General features: G+C 46.2%; 1 protein-coding gene across 1 annotated transcript in view; it reads right to left on the reverse strand.

The window, feature by feature from the left end:
- Positions 1 to 1876: 1876 nt before the first annotated feature.
- Positions 1877 to 19767, reverse strand: part of IWS1 (interacts with SUPT6H, CTD assembly factor 1) — an 801761-nt gene continuing 783870 nt past the window's right edge. Inside the window, exon 17 of the mRNA XM_044070501.1 lies at positions 1877 to 1972. The gene's annotated coding sequence lies outside the window, so the exon portion shown is untranslated. The remainder of the gene's footprint in view (positions 1973 to 19767) is intronic.

Below are 19767 nucleotides of genomic sequence, written 5' to 3' on the forward strand. Positions count from 1 at the left end.
CATCCTCCTATGAACCTATGAAATGATCGTCGTATCCTCTCATGATGCCAGTCCTGAAGTTGTAGATGATGCCAGGGCTTCTGTATAAAATCAGCTTTTAAATGACCAAATATAAAAGCAAGCTGTTTTCCTACTAGCTAGCCTTTTACATGCATCTCTATCATTCACCAACACACAGAGAACGCACTTCTTTAAACTATAGTAGTGGTACAATACAGCAGCTTAATTTGCTGCCAATCCCCCTAGTGGGATATTTCAGTATTTAGCACTCACACAAGCATGATGACTGGAACCAACTCATCAGTTGACATTTTCTCATGTTAAAATGGCCTATAACATCCAATTCTATCCTAACAAGGTTCTAGGCATCCACACCATGAGTCAATGCAACACCCACCACAAAGAAGTGTTTGGTTTTAATAATTATGCTTAACTAAAATCTTGAAATCTACAAGTCACCTTTTCACAGGGTACACTTTCCTTTGGAATACTCTACCCCCTCATTTGCAATCAGACAAACCCCAGACTCAAATTTTATTTTCAGTCTGAACTGCAACAGTACCAACATAACTATCCACAGTAAAGAACCTTAACATATTTTAAAACATAAATGTTAATTATCTCTGCTCTTCAAAGACATGTGTAATCTCCATCCTATTATCTCCATCCTATTCTTGGTCTCTTTCAATTCCTTCCAGCATCACACCTCTTCCACCTCATATTCTCTTCATCCCGCACTTCGTATTTCACTCAAAAATTTTCATATGTCCTCATTCTCCCACCCATTCTTTCATTAAATGTCTTATATCACCAAGTCCTCCCTTCAACTACCATCCTCAACTGCGGCACTCCTCTCTCCAGTCAGTAGAACTTTCTATAGTGCATGATCGTTACCTTGTGCTTCTCTTCCCACCATCCTGCATCTAGCTGAATCCTCTACCTTTTACATACATATGTATACAGTTGTATGATACACAATTACTACTATGCTGTTTGTCCTAAGTTGCTTAATATTCCACGTGTATATCGAACTTCTAAATATCTTCATTTCTTAACACATTTGACTATTTCGTTAATGCCACAGTCTGCATAGTCTTATTGGTGAATGGCTATTTTTCCTATATTCATACATCAAATTCTGCCTTTCTTTAATATGACCATCACTGTAAAAAAAAGAAATGTCTTAGCTGGGTCTCTGCTGAAAACTGGATCCATCCAGTTAGACTGTTTCAGTTACCAATCACAAATAAATATCTTCAAAAAAATCCAGTGAAGAATCCACCTGCGCTGAATGCAACATTTATAGCTGGAGAGAGGACATGAAAAGCACACTTCGTCAGATGCAAGTTCCACAGTCATCACAGATGCAGTGTCATGCGGGGAATGCAGCAGCAGCAGTAAAAATGCTTTAGAATTCAATGCACAAAATAACATGTTTCAAATGTTTTGATGAAAACGATTACAGAATTCCACAGGATGGTGAATATATTTGTGCATCTGCTATGTTCTCTGACGTGTGCATAAAATAAATCACATGAAAAAAACTTCCTATGTCATTTTAATACAACTGATAAAGGAATAATTCTGGGAAACATTTACACATGAAGGAAATTAATCAGAGCTTTCAGGCAGTCCATGAGAGACTGGGGTGGGAACATGGCAATATTTTTTTTACACAAGTTAAAAATGTATCAACAGTCCTGAATTCTACAACTGTGCTCAGGTGCTGCCTGAAATGCAGGCAGCAGAACTCCCACGTCACTTTACATCCAGCACTGTATTAGAAAAAAATAAGGTCTTGCAGACAATTCCAAACTCCTAAACAAAGACCAAACAGAAAGTGATATCATAAGGGCATTTTGTTTCCCTCTATACTGATCTTAACAGCGTGCATTGATTTCTTCATCCTCTTCAGGTCAGAAAACCTTCGCATTTGTTTGTCTATTCGAGATACTGGTTTTTTCATAGGTCCCTGGAAAAAACAAATGACAATAATTAAGGAGTGCCGACAGAAAATTACCTGCACCCCTGTTCACCTAGGCATCAAAAACAGATTGGCAACTACTTCCAGGAACTTCATTAGTTTAATTAAAATGATTCCTTAAAGTACAACCCCAAAAGATCAGCATGCTGCAGGAGTGAACTTCCACCATGTTCCATGTTAGAATATAAAGCAATGAAAAAAACTTTCTAATAAAGAATAAAGCTGCATAGAAAAAATAATCTCAATATAAAAAATAAACAGTTTTTGAAATATGGGCAGTAAAGCAATTTGATTTAAGGCTGAAGAATGAGATCTAATGTAATGGCTAATAAATATATAAAACAAAGTTATGCTCTTACCATAACGTTCCATCTCTGTTGTCGATCTTCATTCATTCTTGACTGTTGGGTCTCGGTTCCGACCCTCGGAACTGACTCTGTTATAACAAGTTCACTCAGAAACTCTCAAGTCAAGGCTACCCACAATGTCTCTCTTCCCTTCCCTTCAGATTGAGTTTGCCTATAGAGTAGAAAAAGGATGGAAGCTTTGTCTGAGCAACAACCTTATCAGGATCCCTGGACTAGTTCCAAACCTCCGGGAGTCTTAGGAGGGGGAAGGTGGGTGGGATGTCAAGAATGAATGAAGATCGACAACACAGATGGAATATTATGGTAAGAACATAACTTTATCTGATGTTGTCAATCTTCATTCATTCTTGACTGTTGGGACAGAGTCCCTAGCTACTTTAGACTTTGGGAGGCCCTAGGGAAGGATATTCCTGAGTACAATAGAGCCAAAGGATGCTATTCCCCTGGAGACCGTATCCAATTTGTAATGAGTGATAAAGGTACGGGGAGTAGGCAGCTCAAGTTGCGGCTGCACATATATCATCCATAGAAGCTCTGGAATGAAAGGCTACAGAAGTGGAAACAGATCTGGTAGAATGCGCCCTAACTTTTGTTGACAAATGAAGCTTATTCTGTTTATAAATAAAAGTGATGCAATCTCGCAACCAATTTGACAAGGTAACTTTCAAAACTGACTTGCCCAGTCTAGGACCTGAAAAAGATAGAAACAATTGGCCCGATTTTCTGAAAGATTTCATTCTATCCAAATAAAAACGTAATTATCTGTGTACATTTAACAAATGTAAACAATATTCTCCCTTATTTGAAAAATCTGTGAAGAAAACTGGTAGAACAATGAACTGATTTATATTACAATCTGACACTACTTTAGCTAAAAAAAAAAAATGAGATATGGGTATTTTACACACACAGTCTGCAATTCTGAGATTCTCCTGGCCGATGTGATAGCTACCAGGAACAGAGTTTTCCAAAATAAGAATTTGATATCATACGTGGCTGCTGGCTCAAAAGGCTGATGGAGCAAACTTCTTAAGACCAATGTTAGACACCAGGGTGCAATGGGCTCTTTGAAAGGAGGTTTCAAATGTAAAGCACCTTTCAAAAAGGTTTTGCAGAGATGGTGGGACAGCGGAGAAAGGTCACTGAAACTATTACGGAAGTTTGGAATGGCAACTAGATGAACTCTAACAGTAGAAGTAAAGGCTCCTAACTGGAATAAGTTGGATAAATATTCCAAGGCCTTGTCGATGGAGGCTGAAAAAGGATCAATACCCTTTTCATCAGACCAAAGTGCAAATCTCTTCCACTTTCTAAGATAAAGTTTTCTGGTGGATGGTTTATGCGAATAAGGTGCAATGAGGATCACTTTGCTTCTCAACCATTGGGCTTTCTTTAGAAACTGGGGAATTAGGGGGATTGGTGGAAAGGCATAAAGGAGTCCCGGGGGCCAAACGTTGAGAACAGCATCTCTTGGGGACTCACTGCTGCTGCATTTGTGGTTTGTGGAACAGGCAAACAGATCACAGCAAGGCTAACCCCATCGATGAAAAATCTTCACCGCGACAATGGGATTGAGAGACCACTTGTGAGGCAGGAGAATGCATCTGCTCAGTTTGTCTGCAGTCATATTTGAGTTTCCCAGAATGTGCGCTGCTATCAGAAGGTGGTTGGAGGCACTCACCCATTGCCAAACTCTTAGGGCTTCCCAACAAAGGGGGTAGGATCAGGTTCCCCCTTGTTTATTGATGTACCAGACTACTGACATGCTATCCGACTGAAGAGCAACTGTCACTGAATGGAGGGTGGATTGGAATGCTTGCAACACTAAGAGCACTGCCTTCAGTTCTAAGATGCTGATATGGAAACTGGTCTCTATTGGGGATCAAGTGCCTTGAGCTGTCTTTCCATGAAAATGACCCCCCCCCCCTGATCAGGCATGCATCCATGGACACTATGACCTTGGGCTGAGAGGGGGAAAAAGGGCGGCTCGAAAGTTTGTCTTCTGGCTTTATACACCAATTAAAGTCCTGCTTGTTGTTGGTTAAAAGGATCGGGTGGGACACTGGATGAGTTAACACTGACCACTGTTATGCTAGAAGCCACTGAAGTAACCTCATGTGGTATCTCACCAGCGGAACTAAGGTGATTGCCGCTGCCATGGACCCAAGGAGCTGTAAGACCTGGCAGGCCGGAACTTTGTCTTGAGAGAGTATCATTTTTAGTTGTAAGCTTAACTCCTCCAGTCTGTGAAAAGGAAGAACAGCCATGCAAGATCTTGTGTTTAGTCTTGCTCCAATGAATTCTATGCCCTGTGTTCGGGATAACTGACTTTTCTCTGTTGATTGAGATGCCTAAGAACTTTGCAAGCTTTAGTACGGAGTCCAGTGTGGAAAGCAGCAGATGCCTGGTGGGGGCAGTGAGGAGTCAGTCTAAATATTGGAACACGTGGAATCCCTGTAGCCTTAAGTGAGCTGCTACCACTGCCATGCATTTGGCGAGCACACTGGGGGCTGTGGTGACACCAAAGGGCAGTTTCAAAATTGGTAATGACTGGCTCCTAGCCGGAAGCAGAGCTGTGTTCTGGAGCGTTTGTCCATTTTTATATAGTAATACGCATACTGAAGACCTATAGAGCACATCCGATCATCTTTCTTCAGAAAAGGAAGGGCAAACTGAACTGGGACCTTCCAGAATTTAGTTTGTTGAACAAACTTCAGCACACTGAGGTCTAAGATTGGCCTCCAGTCCAGAATTTTTTGGCACTAAAAAGAACCTTGAGTAAAACCCGGATCCTATCTGGTCTGGTTGGACTGCTTGGATGACTCTTTTTTTGAAGCAGCTTTTGGATTTAGAGTGCTGCTATATCCCCCTGACTGGGTGGAATACCAGGGATTCATCTTTGTGGTCTGGGGCAAAGACTGAAGGAGATATGATAACCCCTTGTAAATATTGTCGGCATCCAAGAATCTGATGTCATGTGCCAGGGCTGTTTGGTGCAGAGAGAATCTTCCCCTAACTGCTTCCAGAGGTAAGCAATTGGGCCACTGCTCAGGAGCACTGGTAGGGTTGTCCAGAGAAAGAATCCCTGGAACCCTGGTTATGTGGGCCCCCTCTGCCATGGAAAGGATGTCCTCCAGAAGAGTTCGCCCCTCTGCCCCGGGGGGGGGGGATACTTGCCATGTGCATCCCAAAAAGGCCCTTGGGACTTTCTGGACTACATCTTCCCACGCCTCTGATTTCTAGAGTAAGGTCATTGAAGAGCTGAACAAATGCACGCCCACACCAGGAAGGGCATTTCCATCCTTCTCACACCTGGCTAATGTGTCTCTGACTTTTGGGCCAAAAAGTGACAAAGCATCAATGGGAGAGTTGATAAAGGAAGACATGAAGGGGTCCGCAAAGTCATACAAGTGCATCCAGGCTTGATGGCGAATGGCAATGTCTATACCCGCTGAACTGGCCATCCCTTCAGCTGTATGTGCAATAAGCTACATGGATGAGTTGAAGATAGACTGTAGGGTGGCAAGCTGGGAGGCAACCTTACTGTGTTCCTCGTCAGACACTGCACCTGCCAAGGTCCCTAAAAGCTCAGTTATCAGGTCCCTTTGAAGTTGCGTGAAATGTGCCAAAAAATTCAGTGACCATATGGAAAAGGTCTTTGAAGCATAGACCCGCTTCCAAAATTGGTCCATCATCCGAGACACTCGGTTTGGTGAATGAACAGCTGGACTCTCCTTGGTGAGCTACTTTTTTGTGGCAGCTGCCACCACCATGGGATCTACCCAGTCAGGAGCCTTCCACGCACGCTGCACAATGAGTTTGACCAGTTCATTAGCTGGTGGTGTCACCCAAGAAGTAGAAGGTTGGGCCCGAAAAGCCTGCAAAAAAACAGATTTCACAGAGGAAGGGTTTGTGGGCTTCCAATCACCCCTCTGTTTTAATATTTCCAGGATGTCTCTGAAGGACACATCTCAGGGGGGGGACTGTGGGGACCCTTCCACTTCATCCATATCTGTATCCTCAGTGACCAATTCTTCTGGAGAATCGAGGTGTTTGCTCTTGCACGATCTCTTATGGGGTGGCTCTTCAGGGGGCAGATATGAGGAAGAGTCCAAAGAGAGGGTACCCTGCAGCAGTGTGCATCTTACTGCTCTTGTGCCTGCTGCCCTGATGTAGCAGATTGTGACAGCTGAAAACCAGAGGATACATGGATGTGACACTCTGATGGGGATGGTGCCAACTGCAAGCCTGCAGAGGCAAGAGCTCTCTCTACAATCTGGAAGGCAAGCCCACCTGAAGAGAGATGACAGCCCACAACTGAGAAATATAATCTCAAAACCGGGGTTGCACCCCGCACCTCTGGAGCAGGAGCCATGAGAGGACTCGGCTGCCAGAGCACCAGGAACCATAGATGGCGCCATGGAAAAAAAATTAGAACTATTCCAGGGATCCTGGAGCCAGCAGCCAAGTCACGGTCCTGTGGGTGGGACGGCTCCAATGGAGCTACCCACCACAGAGTAATATCCGGAACCGAGGTGAGGTCCACCATTGGCAATGAAGTAGTCGGCACTGGGAACACTGAAGTCAAGGTTTCCAAGGCTTGCAGAGAGGTTGAAGGAGGAATATAAGTGGGTGTCCTGTGGGGAGTAACACTTTGCTCCAGATGCAGCCAAGAGCTGATCCACTAATCTGACTACATCAAGCACTGAAAGACTCCAGGTAGAACAGACGGACATCCCAGAGAGTGATTCTGGCCTTTCAAGGAATGGACTCAATTGCTGACCCAAGAAGGGGTCAGTAGTTGGGGAGTATCTATTCCTGGGTACAGATTCCACCTTCGGCACAGTGGTCGGCTGACCAATAATGTGTTTTGCTAGGGAGGAAGTAACTGGTATGGGGGAAACTACTGTTGGTGCTGGACAGGGTCATTGGTACCGATGAAGCAGTTGGTGCCATGGTAACATTTGTAGGTTGAACAGTTGTCGGCACCATGGGGGACATTACAGGCTTCGGTGCCAGAACAGTAGTAGGTGTCGATTTTGGTATCTTAGGTCTAGGTTCCAAGGTATGAGTCGGGACCTGGCCCTTAGATTTAGACTCATGAGCTTGAAGGGATGCTGGAACAGTGTGACTTCTTTTCTTTGACTCTTTCTGGGAGACTTAAATGCCTCCACCTCAAACACAGCCTGGTCAAAAGGGCATTTTAACAGCCCCTTGAAGATGAATTTGTTGTGCCTTTCTACAAGGGTTCAATCACTGAAACCCTTCCATAGTTCACACGGTGGTTGAATTTCTAAGTGTGGCACCCCCCAAACAGTAAACACAAGAAAGATGCCCATATGAGTTGGGCATCTTTCTGCCACATTTCTCGCATTGCTTGAACCCAGTGATTCCCTTACGTTTCTCTGTCTTCTTTTAAAAAATATACCAGACGGCGCACGCGGCAAGAAAGACTGAGGAAAATGGCGTCGGCTGATGCCTTTATACCCGAATAACTGCCGCAATGACGTCGGGTGAAGTGCGACACCAGCCGAAGCCAGACCCAGACTATGGAATCCGGCCGACCGAAGGGCTGCCTGACGACAGGACAACCCATTTGTAAAGACTGCAGATGCATCCTTGAAGGACATCAGAGAAAGGAATTTTTTTTTTTTTAAGAGAGTACCAGCAATGGTAGTTAAAGAAAAATACCCACAAAGGGTAAGGGGAGGAAGAAGGAAGATAAGGAAATAGCAGCGATGATATTTAAAAAATCACCAAAGGTAAAGGGAAAGCAAGGGGCCTATACCAATGATGGTAAGCCAAGATTTTTTACCCAAGGTAAAGAGGGAAGATAATTGCACTTGAACTCAATAAACACAGCAGTAACAACAACTATCAAGGAAATAAGTCAGGTACGAAGAAAGGAATATTAATACATATATGTACATGGGAAAAGTTAGCACTTGGCTGAGAGCACGGCTGGCATGTCTAATTCTATGCAGCAAACGAGACCTGGGGGAAGGGAAAAGAGGCATTGTGGTTAGCCTTGGCTTGAGAGTTTCTGGCTAGTGCGAGCTTGTTACAATGGCAACATCAGATAAAGAAGCTATGTGCTCACCATAACGTTCAATCTGTGTTGTCCATTTTCATTCTTCCTCAACCAATGTGACTTGGATTCGATCCTCAGATCAAACTAGGCCATTCTCCTTGCTTGCAGCCGCCACAAAACTCTTGAGCTCTCTTCCTACCCATAATGCTCTAAGCCCAATCTCCCAAAGATCTTTGCACAGCTTGAGACAGAAACTGTAAAACAATAATAACCCTGTAAACATTTAGTTATGTACTTACCATAACTTTAGATGTTTGGGATCCATCTCGCCTACATTCAGTACTGATGGGCTCGGAGCCGATCCCTCGGCTCCGACTCGGCACGCTATGCTATAGAGCGAGGCCTCTTATTGGCTGAGCTATTTCTTTTCCCAGGATGCACCACCACTAATCCCCCAGATCTTGTTTGTCCGCATTCATGCACACGTGCACAACTTGTTTATATAACATTGTCAGATGTTTCAAGATGAAACAACAGGATTTCGGACCTTCTGATATCCTCTGATCTCCAAGGAAGGGGGAAGGAGGGTGGGTTATTGGGAATGTAGGCGAGATGGATCCCAAACATCTAAAGTTATGGTAAGTACATAACTAAAAGATGTTATGTGATCCTATCTCACCTACATTCAGTACTGATGGGACAGCGTCCCTAGCACCTAAATCCTGGGTGGCTCACTGGAAAACACTCCTGAGCACTGTGGAACCAAATGAAGCTCGTCCTCTAGATGCCACAATCCAATTTGTAGTGGGAAATGAAAGTGTGCGGGGAAGACCATGTAGCTGCAGCACAAATGTCACTAATGGCAAGCTTAGAATGAAATGCTATCAAAGTAGCCATAGCTCTTGTAGAATGAGCTTTGACAGAGGTGGTAAGCTCTTTATTAGAATAAGAATAAGCTTGAGTAATACAGTCCCTGATCCATTTGGCAATAGTGACCTTTGTGACGGCTTTGCCCAATTTATTGTCCGCAAAGGATACAAACAACTGATCTGTTTTCCTTGTTTGTTTGGTCCCATCTAAATAAAAATGCAATTGCCTGTGGACATCTAATGTGTGGAATATGAATTCCGCTTTGTTAGAATACTTCGGAAAGAAGACTGGAAGTTCTAATGACTGTTGTAGGCAGAAACTGGAACAAACTTTAGGGACAAAGGATGGATTTGGCCTGAGAGATACTCTGTCTTTGTGAAAAACCAAGTACGGAGGTTTTACAGACAAAGCTTGAAGCTCTGAAACCCTTCTGGCAGAAGTAATCGCCACCAGAAAGGCACTTTTCCACGATAGAAATTTTAAATCACATGTTGCTGCCGTTTCGAAGGGGGAGGAAGTTAAGGCGCGTAACACCACATCGAGATCCCATGGAGGAGCAGGATGAGAAATCGGAGGTCTTAAAAGCGCAGCACCTTTCAAGAAGGTCTTACACAATCTGTTGCTCATTAAAGGTGGGTTTATAGATTCGTGAAAATTGGAAATAGCTACCAATTGAACCTTGATGGTAGAGACTGAAGAGCCTTGATTGAAAAGAGAAGTTAGAAATTTCAGTACTTCTGATACAGGAATAGTGATGGGATCCAGACCCCGGAGTTGAGCCCAAATAGCAAATCTTTTCCATTTGCTAGAATACAATTTTTTTGTAGCAGACTTGTGGGCCAAAGATAAAATGTGTACAACTTCCGGATCCAAGGTATGACTCCTGACTATAGTCGGAAGAGGAGGAGCCAAGCCGTCAATTTTAAGGTGTGTAGGGACTGGTGGAATAGTCCCGACTGATGAACCAATAGGTCTGGGATCTGATCCAGGAACCATGGACCTTCCAGTGCATATTTCCAAAGATAGGGGAACCATACTTGACGAGGCCAGTAAGGAGCAACTAAGATCATTTTGCTCCCCAAGAGAGACGCCTTTTGGATCACCCTGGGAAGGAGAGGAACTGGGGGAAAAGCATAAAGCAAGCCGGTGGGCCACGGACGGGCTAGTGCGTCCATAGTGCTCTTCCCCGGAGCCTGGGTGAGGGAGAAGAACTTTTTGCACTTCGCATTCAGTGGAGTCACAAAGAGGTCGCAACACGGAACTCCCCATTTGCTGAAAATCTGATTTGCAACTGTAATGTTCAGAGACCATTCGTGTGGAGAGAGGATAGTTCTGCTCAGTCTGTCGGCTATCACATTGGACTTGCCCGGGATATGAGTTGCCACTAGAAAGCGTTTGGTCGACACTGCCCATTCCCAAACTCTCATGGCCTCTCTGCAAAGGGGATAGGATCTGGTCCCTCCCTGTTTGTTCAGGTACCAGACCACTGACATGTTGTCGGAGTGAACGGCAATTACGCCCTGAGGGAGGTAATCGTGAAGGGCTTGAAGGGACAGAAGCACCGCCCTCATTTCTAGGATGTTGATATGAAGTAGGGTCTCTTCTGGATGCCATTTGCCTTGGACTGACCTGCCCAGGGAATGCCCCCCCCACCCCATCTGGGAGGCGTCCGTGGTCAAAGTGGCCACAGGAGGAGGTGGAACAAAGGGTCGTCCCTGATCCAGATTGGAGGGCACCAGCCACCAGCGAAGGTCCCGTTTGCAGGTTTCTGTGATCCATATGAGGTGACTGAGAGGGAGTTCCTGAAAGGATCACTGAGCTGAAAGAAGCCACTGGAGAATTCTCATGTGCAACCTTGCTAGGGGAACTAGAAGAACCGTGGCGGACATGGATCCCAATAGCTGCAGGACCATTCTGGCTGGGGCTTTGGATCTGGGAAGTAAGGCTCGAACTTGAGCCTGTATGGTTTGTATCCTGTCTGTAGGTAGATAGACCCGCATTCGGTTTGAGTCTATCTCTACTCTGATGAATCTTATGCGTTGAGATGGCAGCAACACAGACTTTGGCCAATTGAAGGTGATTCCAAGGGAATTGCCCAGTGATATTGTGACTTGTAGGCTCCGCAATAGTAGATGCTTGGAGGTGGCAGTTAGGAGCCAGTCGTCTAGATACGGAAACACCTGGAATCCTAGACTTCTCAGGTGAGCAGTCACTACCGCCAAACATTTGGTGAACACCCTGGGGGCTGTGGTGAGACCAAAGGGCAGTGCACAGAACTGAAAATGACTGCCTCCTAGGCTGAAGCGCAGATGTCTCCTGGACGCTTGATGTACCATGATATGGTAATAAGCGTCCTTGAGATCTATGGAGCACATCCAAACACCTTTCTCCAGCAATGGGAGAATGGTTTGTAGGGTGACCATTCGGAACTTGGACTTTTTGACTGAACGGTTTAGAATGCTGAGATCCAAAATGGGCCTCAAGTCCCGGTCTTTTGGCACCAAAAGAATCTTGAGTAAGTCCCTAATCCGATCTGGTCTGCGGGGACCGGTTGGATGACTCCTTTTTGCAGCAGCTTTGAAACTTCTGAGGCTGCAGTTTCCCATTGACTGGGTGGCGGGTCCGGGATTTTTTTGGACTGAGGTGGGGAGTGAGAGAAAGGGATGGCGTAACCTCCGGCGATAATTCGAAGCACCCATCGGTCCTGAGTGATACCTTCCCAGGCTTTTAGGTGCCTCGAAAAACGACCCCCGACTGGCTCCGGAGCTGCACAGTCGGGCAATCCCTCAGGGACTGTGAAAGGCTGAAGAGCCACGAAAGGACTCGCGGTCTCCAGTGTTGCGAGGGCCTCTGCCGCCTCTGGGACGGCGTCTTCCAGAAGAATTTCTCCCTGCCCTGCCTCTGGAAGGGGGATCGTCCTGCTGTGAGGGGTAAGACTTCTGAGATCTACGGAACCACATTTTCCCTCCTCTTTTAGCCTTGGGGTAAGGCCGAAAGGGAGTGGAAAATCGTGCCCCTACGGCAGTCAAAGTCTTACCTTCTTGCTCGCAGCGGGTCAGTGTGTCCTTTACCTTGGGTCCAAACAAGGAGGACCCATCAAAGGAGGCGTCGGCAAAGGAAGACTTAAAGGCCTCCGCAAAATGACACAGGCGGAGCCAGGCTTGTCTCCGTAGAGCAATGCCTGTACCCGCCGCTCTACTCGCCCCTTCGGCCGCATAAGAAATGAGCCTCATGGACGAGTTTGATATGGGCGACAGCGTAGCCAGCTGAGAGCCAACCGTCTGGGCCAGCTCCTCAGGCAGGTTACCCAAGAGGGTATCGGAAAGTTCTTTAATCAGATCCCTCTGAAATCTGGTAAAGTGCGTGAGATAGTTCAAGGACCTTAATGTAAAGGCCGCTGAACTTAGGATGCGCTACGTGCGATCCATGCTCCTAGACTCCTTATTAGGAGGATGGACGGACGTCGAAGCCTCTGCTACATCTTGCTGGGTAGCAGATGCCACCACCAAAGCATCTACAGCCACACCTTTCGTCAGAAACTCTTTTTCTGGGGGTGCTGACAGGAACTTATTAGGACGAGCAGGCACTGGTTCCACAGAGTCTGGGTGTTCCCACGCCCTTCGACAGATCAAATCCAAGAGCTCGCCGAAGGGCGGAGACACCCAGGAGGCGGAGGGCTGAGCACCGAAGGCCTTAAGGAACACTGACTCATCAGCAGAAGGGGGTTTGGATTGCCAGCCGCCTCGTTGTTTAAGGGCTTCCAGGATGTCTGCAAAGGAGACATCATCTGAGGGCGACTTAAGGGACCCCTCTGCATCATCGAGATCAGTGTCTGATGTAAGAGACTCATCAGGAGTCAACGTGCTTCCTCTTGCACGATCTTTTCCTGGGGTTCCTCCGAAGAAGCTTCAGAGGGACCTCCAGGAGGGAGAAACCCCAGTGGGGTAACCTCAGGCCCGGGGCTCCGCTGTCTAAGGACAGGGGGACTGCCAAAGACCCAGTCTCAGTATGCAGGGAAGGAGCTGGGGAGACCGTGGAGGTAGCCAAAGAAGATTTGGCTAACACTCCTCATGGCCCTGAAGGCGGGACCACCAGAATCCTGGGAAGGTCCCACCTCCGTGGCCACAACGGTAGATGGCACTCCCGCAGCCGACGCACTGAGAGGAAGGCTTGGGACCGAAAACATCAGTCCCGAAGCGTCCCCCCCGGGGCTGACAGAAGAAGTCCGCGTACCGAACTCAGACTCAAGAGCCGGAGTTGGAGTAAGGGTCGGGCCCGACCCGAAAACCTCCATCGGTTCCACCAGCACCGGCTCCAACGGTGCCGAGGCTGTTGGAGGAGGAACTATAATAGCAGGGTGGACCATCGGCTACGAAGCCGAATGGGCTGGAGCCGAAACTAACTTTTGAAACACCGGAGACTGGAAAAGTCTTAGGAGCACCCTGTCGATGTCCGAATCAGACATCTTGGAGGATCTAGATGACACCGATCGGGTCCGAACTGACTTCTCCATCGGCTCCATAGGACTAGGGGACCGACTCCGAATGGATTCAATTACTATCGGTTCCGATGGAGATCTCAAAACAATTTCCCTCGGTGCCAATGAGGACTTCGGCGCCGAAGGGGAAGAGTCTGAGCCGGCAACCCTCATCGGCTCCAAAATCAGTGGAGCCGATGAAGGTGACCCGCCTCTCGATGCCCCAGTCCTCGGCTCCGAACCCAGAGGGGTCGAGACTGGAGGCATCGAGGCAGACCGTTCCGCCCTCGGCTCCGAAGTCCGTGGAGCCGATGGAGAAGCCTGCCTAGGTTTTTTGGCAGTCGGTTCCGACAGACTGGTCGGAGCCGACGCTTTTTTCTTCTTCGTAGGAGAGGAAGAGGAAGATAAAGCCTCCTCGAAGGAGGGCTTAATCAGACCTTTTAAAATTAATTTATTCTTCCTCTCCTGGAGGACTCTCTAAGAAAAGGCGTGACACACGCTACAGGACTCTTGTATGTGCTTGGCGCCTAAACAATAAATGCACGAGGAGTGGTCGTCCGTTATGGACATTTTGTAACCACACCTCGCGCACTTTTTAAACCCAGAGGGTCTATGTTCCTTAGACATGCTGACTAACCCTAAGAAACAAGATTTTACCACAAAGAAAGAGAAACTTTGTTTTTTTTTTTTTTTTTTGAGACAAAACACAATTCACAATCTAGTAGCACAAACACAGAAAATGAGGGTCAAGACCCTCTAACTTAAGCAGGTACTTGACCTCTGGAAACACAAAAATGCTAGATAGTAATAGGGGAAGGCCCCTCTAACTTAAACGGGAAACCTTCCATTAACAAAAAAACACAATTTTCCTCAACAGATTTTACCAAACACACTCGTACAACAACAATAGCTGTTAAAACAGCTTTTGGGTTCAAAATAGCAAAATTCCTGACAGGAAAATTCTGAATAAAACAGTACTTAGCCCAGCCAAGTTTGAGACCACGTCCTAGCTTGTAAGCGGCAAACGAGATCTGGGGGATTAGTGGTGGTGCATCCTGGGATAAGAAATAGCTCAGCCAATAAGAGGCCTCGCTCTATAGCATAGCTTGCCGAGTCGGAGCCGAGGGATCGGCTCCGAGCCCATCAGTACTGAATGTAGGCGAGATAGGATCACATAACATCCACTGTTACAATGGAGTTCAACATAAGGGATCCAACGTGTCCCTGTAGCACTCAATCCATCAGAAGTTATCAGAAAAAAGGCAGGGGGGGGCTAAGGAAGAATGAAAATGGACTACACCGATGGAACATTATGGTGAATGCAATAACTTCTTAATCTGATATTGTCAAATTTCATTCATTCCACAACCAATGGGACACAAGAGTCCCTTGGGTACCTATGTCCTTGGGTGGACTGTAAGGAAGGATATTCCCGAGTTCAATCGAGACAAAGGCTGCGCTTCCCCTTGAGAACATGTCCAATTTATACTGAGTGATATAGGTAGGGAGACTGGACCAAGTAGCAGCTGCACAAATATCGTCAGTGGATGCTCTGGACTGAAACAATGTGGAAGTAGCCATAGACCTGGTTGAATCAGCCTTCAATGCTTTTTCCAATGGCAGATTCAATCTACTGTAAATAAAAGAAATACAAATCTGTTAGCCATTTAGATAAAGTTATTTTGGCAACTGGTTTCCCTAACTTATTAAATGCAAAGGAAACAAAAAGTTGGTATGATTTTCTAAACAATTCTGTTCTGCGCAAGTAGATACAATTGTTTATGAACATCCAGTCAATGCAACAAGTACTCTTACTTATTTGTGAAGTTGGGGAAAAATACAGGTAGATGAATGGCCTGGTTAACATTAGATTCTGACACCACCTTAAGCAGAAAAGAGGCATTGGTGCACAAGGAGACCCTATCCTTGTGAAAAATCAAGTATGGAGGATTGGAAGACAAAGCTTGCAACTCCAAAATTTTCCTGGTAGACGTAACAGCCACTAGAAAGAAGGTCTTTCATGTCAAAAACTTCAAATCACATGTAGCTGCTGGTTCAAAGGGAGAACGTGTTGAGGCTTGAAGTACTAAGTTCAAATCCCAAGGTGGAAAGGGTCTTCCTAAGGGGGCCTGAGAAGCAATGTGCCTTTCAAAAAGGCTTTACACAGCTTAGAAGAAGCAAAAGATGAATTCTGAAACCCCACATGAAAATTAGAAATGGCAGCAAGTTGAAATTTGACAGTAGATGCACTTGCACCTCCATTGAATAATTTCACCAAAAAATCAAGAATCGAATGAATTGGAGCTGAAAAGGGGTCTACATGATTTTGCTCAGCCCAATAAGCAAACTTTCTCCACATCTGTAGAGCTTCCTTGTGGAGAGTTTATGTGATGGCAGGAAAAGAGAATGGACAGGGGAGGAAAGCATGGGCTACTAAAAGAATTGGAGAAAACATGTGGTCAGTCTGAGATTTTGAAAACCTGGGAGAACCAGGCCTGTCTGATGAGACAGCTGAGTCCAGAATTGGATTCAGAATCCAAGGAGGACACAGAAGGTGACACCACAGGAAGGGGAAACAAATTTGTCAAGGCCAATAAGGGGCAATGAGGATGAATCTGCTCTTCATCCTAACCGCTTTCTGAAGGAATTTGGGGATCAAAGGAGTCGGGGGATAAGCATACAGGAAACCGGGGGAGGCCCAATCATGGAGCACAGCATCCCTTGGTAAGTCCCCTGGAGGAGGGGGTCAGGACAAAAAAGCTGCTGCATTTGTTGTTCAGGGGAGATGCAAAGAGACTGCAGCAATGTTGGCCCCACTGCTGGAAGATCATATCCGACAGCTGTTGTTGAGGGACCACTCGTGAGGAAATAGAATGGGGGTCTACATTACAAGATCGAATGCTTAGGAGATCGAACACCTAAACATCGAACTTTTAATATCAAAAGCAAAAAGCAGCGAATGGCCGATTTTACGGAGGGAAATATTTACCTTGGCCGTTTACCAGATTTTGCCATTTTGTCTACTGTAGAGCGATCTCAGAGTTAGTAGATTTAGTTAGGGGGGTGTGGGGGGCACAGCCCCCCACTTAGTTTGGGTGTAAAGTTATTTTTTTCATGGCCAACAAACGTGTTTGGGTACAATATTACAAGTTCGATGTTTAGGTGTTTGATCACCTAAGCATTCAATCTTGTAATACAGACGTGTAAAATGTATCTGTTTTGTCTGCTATCACGTTGGACTTCCCCAGCATGTATGTTGCAATCAGAAAGCAGTTGAAGGTGATCATCCATTGCCATACTTTTAGGGCTTCTTGACATGTTGTCCATTTGAATCACATTTGTTCCAAGAGGAAAAGAACTTTGGAATGTTTGCAATGTGAAACGCACCACCCTCCTCTCCAGAACAATGATATCCAAGTTGGCCTCTTTGGGGGACCAAGTGCCTTGAACCATTTTGCCAAGGAAATGCCCCCACCTGATCTGAAAAACATCCATGGCCACTACAGCCTTGGGTTGCGGAATTACAAAGAAACTACCTTGTAAAGGTTGCTGTAACTATATCCACTAGGAAAGAAATCTCTTGCAAACCTGAGAGATCTTTACTTTGGTAGACATGGGTTGACAGATTATCGAACACTGTGCCTGAAGCATCCACTGCAGGATCCTCATGTGATATCCTGCAAGGGTAGAAGGATTATTGCTGCTAACATTGACCCCAATGCCTGAAGAACCAACTGTGCTGAAATCCCGGTACTGCAGATTATTTTTCTGACCTGAGATTTTACTGTCTGTAGTCTCGACATGGGAAGCAATGTTATCATTGACCCTGTGTCAAACAATGCCCCTATGAATTCCAGAGTTTGAGTGGGTTGTAAATATGACATTGTAATTGACAAGATATTGACAAGTTTGCAATACATGGTCTCTCGTTTCTACCAGTTGATGCCTGGTCAGGGAGGTGATGAGCCAGTCACCCAAATACGGAAACACTCGTAATCCCTGCAGCCTCAAGTGAGCTGCTACCACTGCCATGCATTTGGTGAACACCCTGGGATCTGTGATGAGACCAAAGGGCAGTGCTCTGAACTGGTAATGACTGTCGTAAGTACCTTCTGGACTGCCTGTTCAACTTGATGTGATAGTATGCATCCTAAAATTCTATCAAACACATCTACTCGCCCTTGCCCAGAAAGAGCAAAATGGACTGAACCATGACCATCCGGAACTTGGTGTGCTGAACTGCTTTATTTACCATGCTGAGATCCAAAATCAGTCTTCAGTCGCCACTGGCACTAAAAGAATCTTAAGTAAGTTCCGGATTCTATATGGTCTGTAGAGACTTCCTGGATGACTCTTTCTAGTAGCTTTTGTATTTCTAGAGTTGCTACTTCCCTCTGACTGGGTGGAACATCAGAGATTCTCTTGGTTATTGGGGGGGGGGGGGGCATGAGGGGAAAGGCAATAATATAACCTCTGGAAACAATCCCCTGCACCCAGGTGTATTCTGCTAAACTTCTCCAGGCTTCCTGGTGCAGGGATAGGCAACCGCCGACTGCCTCCAAAGGAAGGCAATCTGGTCTCCATTTAGGAGTGCTGAAAAAGTCTGTAGGAAAAAGGAATTCCTCAACCCTGGGTTTTGCAGGTCTCCTGTGCCACAGGGGCATCATCTACCATAACTCCCCACCCCTCTCCTGAGGGAGCTATCTCCATATGTGTCATGGAAAGGACACTTCGATTTCTTGAACCACATCTTACAACCTCCAGTTTGTTTCCTGGAAAAGGCCCACTGAGGGGTCAAAAACATTTGCCTACTACAGACAGGGTCTTCCCATCCTTCTCACACCTGGAGAGTGTGCCCTTCCCTGTGGGGCCAAATAAGGAGGAGCCATCGAAAGAAGCATTGACAAATATGACTTAAAGGGCTCTGCAAAATCACACCAGCACATCCAAGCATACCGCCTAATGGAAATCCCTGAACCTGCCACCCTTGAGGCGCCTTCCCATAGCATGTGAGGTGAGCCTTATGGACAAATTAGCGATCGACTGAAGGATAGTCAACTGTGAGGGTAAAGAAGATTGTGCCTCTTCAGTAATGGTCCGCAGAGAGTTGGAAAGCTCCTTGATTATGTTCCTTCCCAACCTCCGAAAGTGTGCCAAATAGTTCAGTGATCGGATGGCAAACATTGCTGAAGCATATACACACCTCCCAAACCTGTACAATGCCCTAGACTCCCTGTTAGGGGGTGGGGGGTTGACAGAGGAACTCTTGTTCCATGAGCTCCTTCTTTGTGGCCACTGCCTAACCTCCGAAAGTGTGCCAAATAGTTCAGTGATCGGATGGCAAACATTGCTGAAGCATATACACACCTCCCAAACCTGTACAATGCCCTAGACTCCCTGTTAGGGGGTGGGGGGGTTGACAGAGGAACTCTTGTTCCATGAGTTCCTTCTTTGTGGCCACTGCCACGACCATGGCATCGACTGTTACACCCTTGCTCCAATGCTCTCTCCTGACTGGTGGAGACAGAATCCTATCAGGTCTTTTGGGGATTGGCTTAATCATATCAGGCTCCTTCCACAGCTGCCGAGACACCAGGGTGATAAGGTCATCATCAGGTGGAGGGGTCCAGGAGGTAGACGGGCCAGTCCCGAAGGCATTTGAAGTATTGACTCCTCAGGAGTCACGCTTTGGGCTGAACAACCACCCTTCTGCTTTAGGATCTCAAGAATGTCTCCAAAGGAGATGTACTTAGGTTGTGACTTGAGAGATCCTTCTCCCTCAACAAAGTCAGTGTCCTCTGTGACAAACTCCTGGGGCGAGTCCAAGTGCTTCCTCTTAAATGTTTTCTTCCCAGTAACTTCTTTTGGTGATGTGTTCTGGAGAAGTGTAGGTAGAATTAACAATACCCGGCTGGGTAGACTGGAAGCTTTGGGCCAGCTGTTCCAGTGTAGTGGAGTAATGAGGATCACACGGCATAGACAGATGAGAAATCAGGGCTTGATCTGTGGAGGAAGGGCCCACCTACTCCACCGGAGC

This window comes from Protopterus annectens, chromosome 4.part1 (genome assembly GCF_019279795.1).
Source record: "Protopterus annectens isolate FY-2018-M chromosome 4.part1, PAN1.0, whole genome shotgun sequence".
NCBI classification, from domain to species: Eukaryota; Metazoa; Chordata; order Ceratodontiformes; family Protopteridae; genus Protopterus; species Protopterus annectens.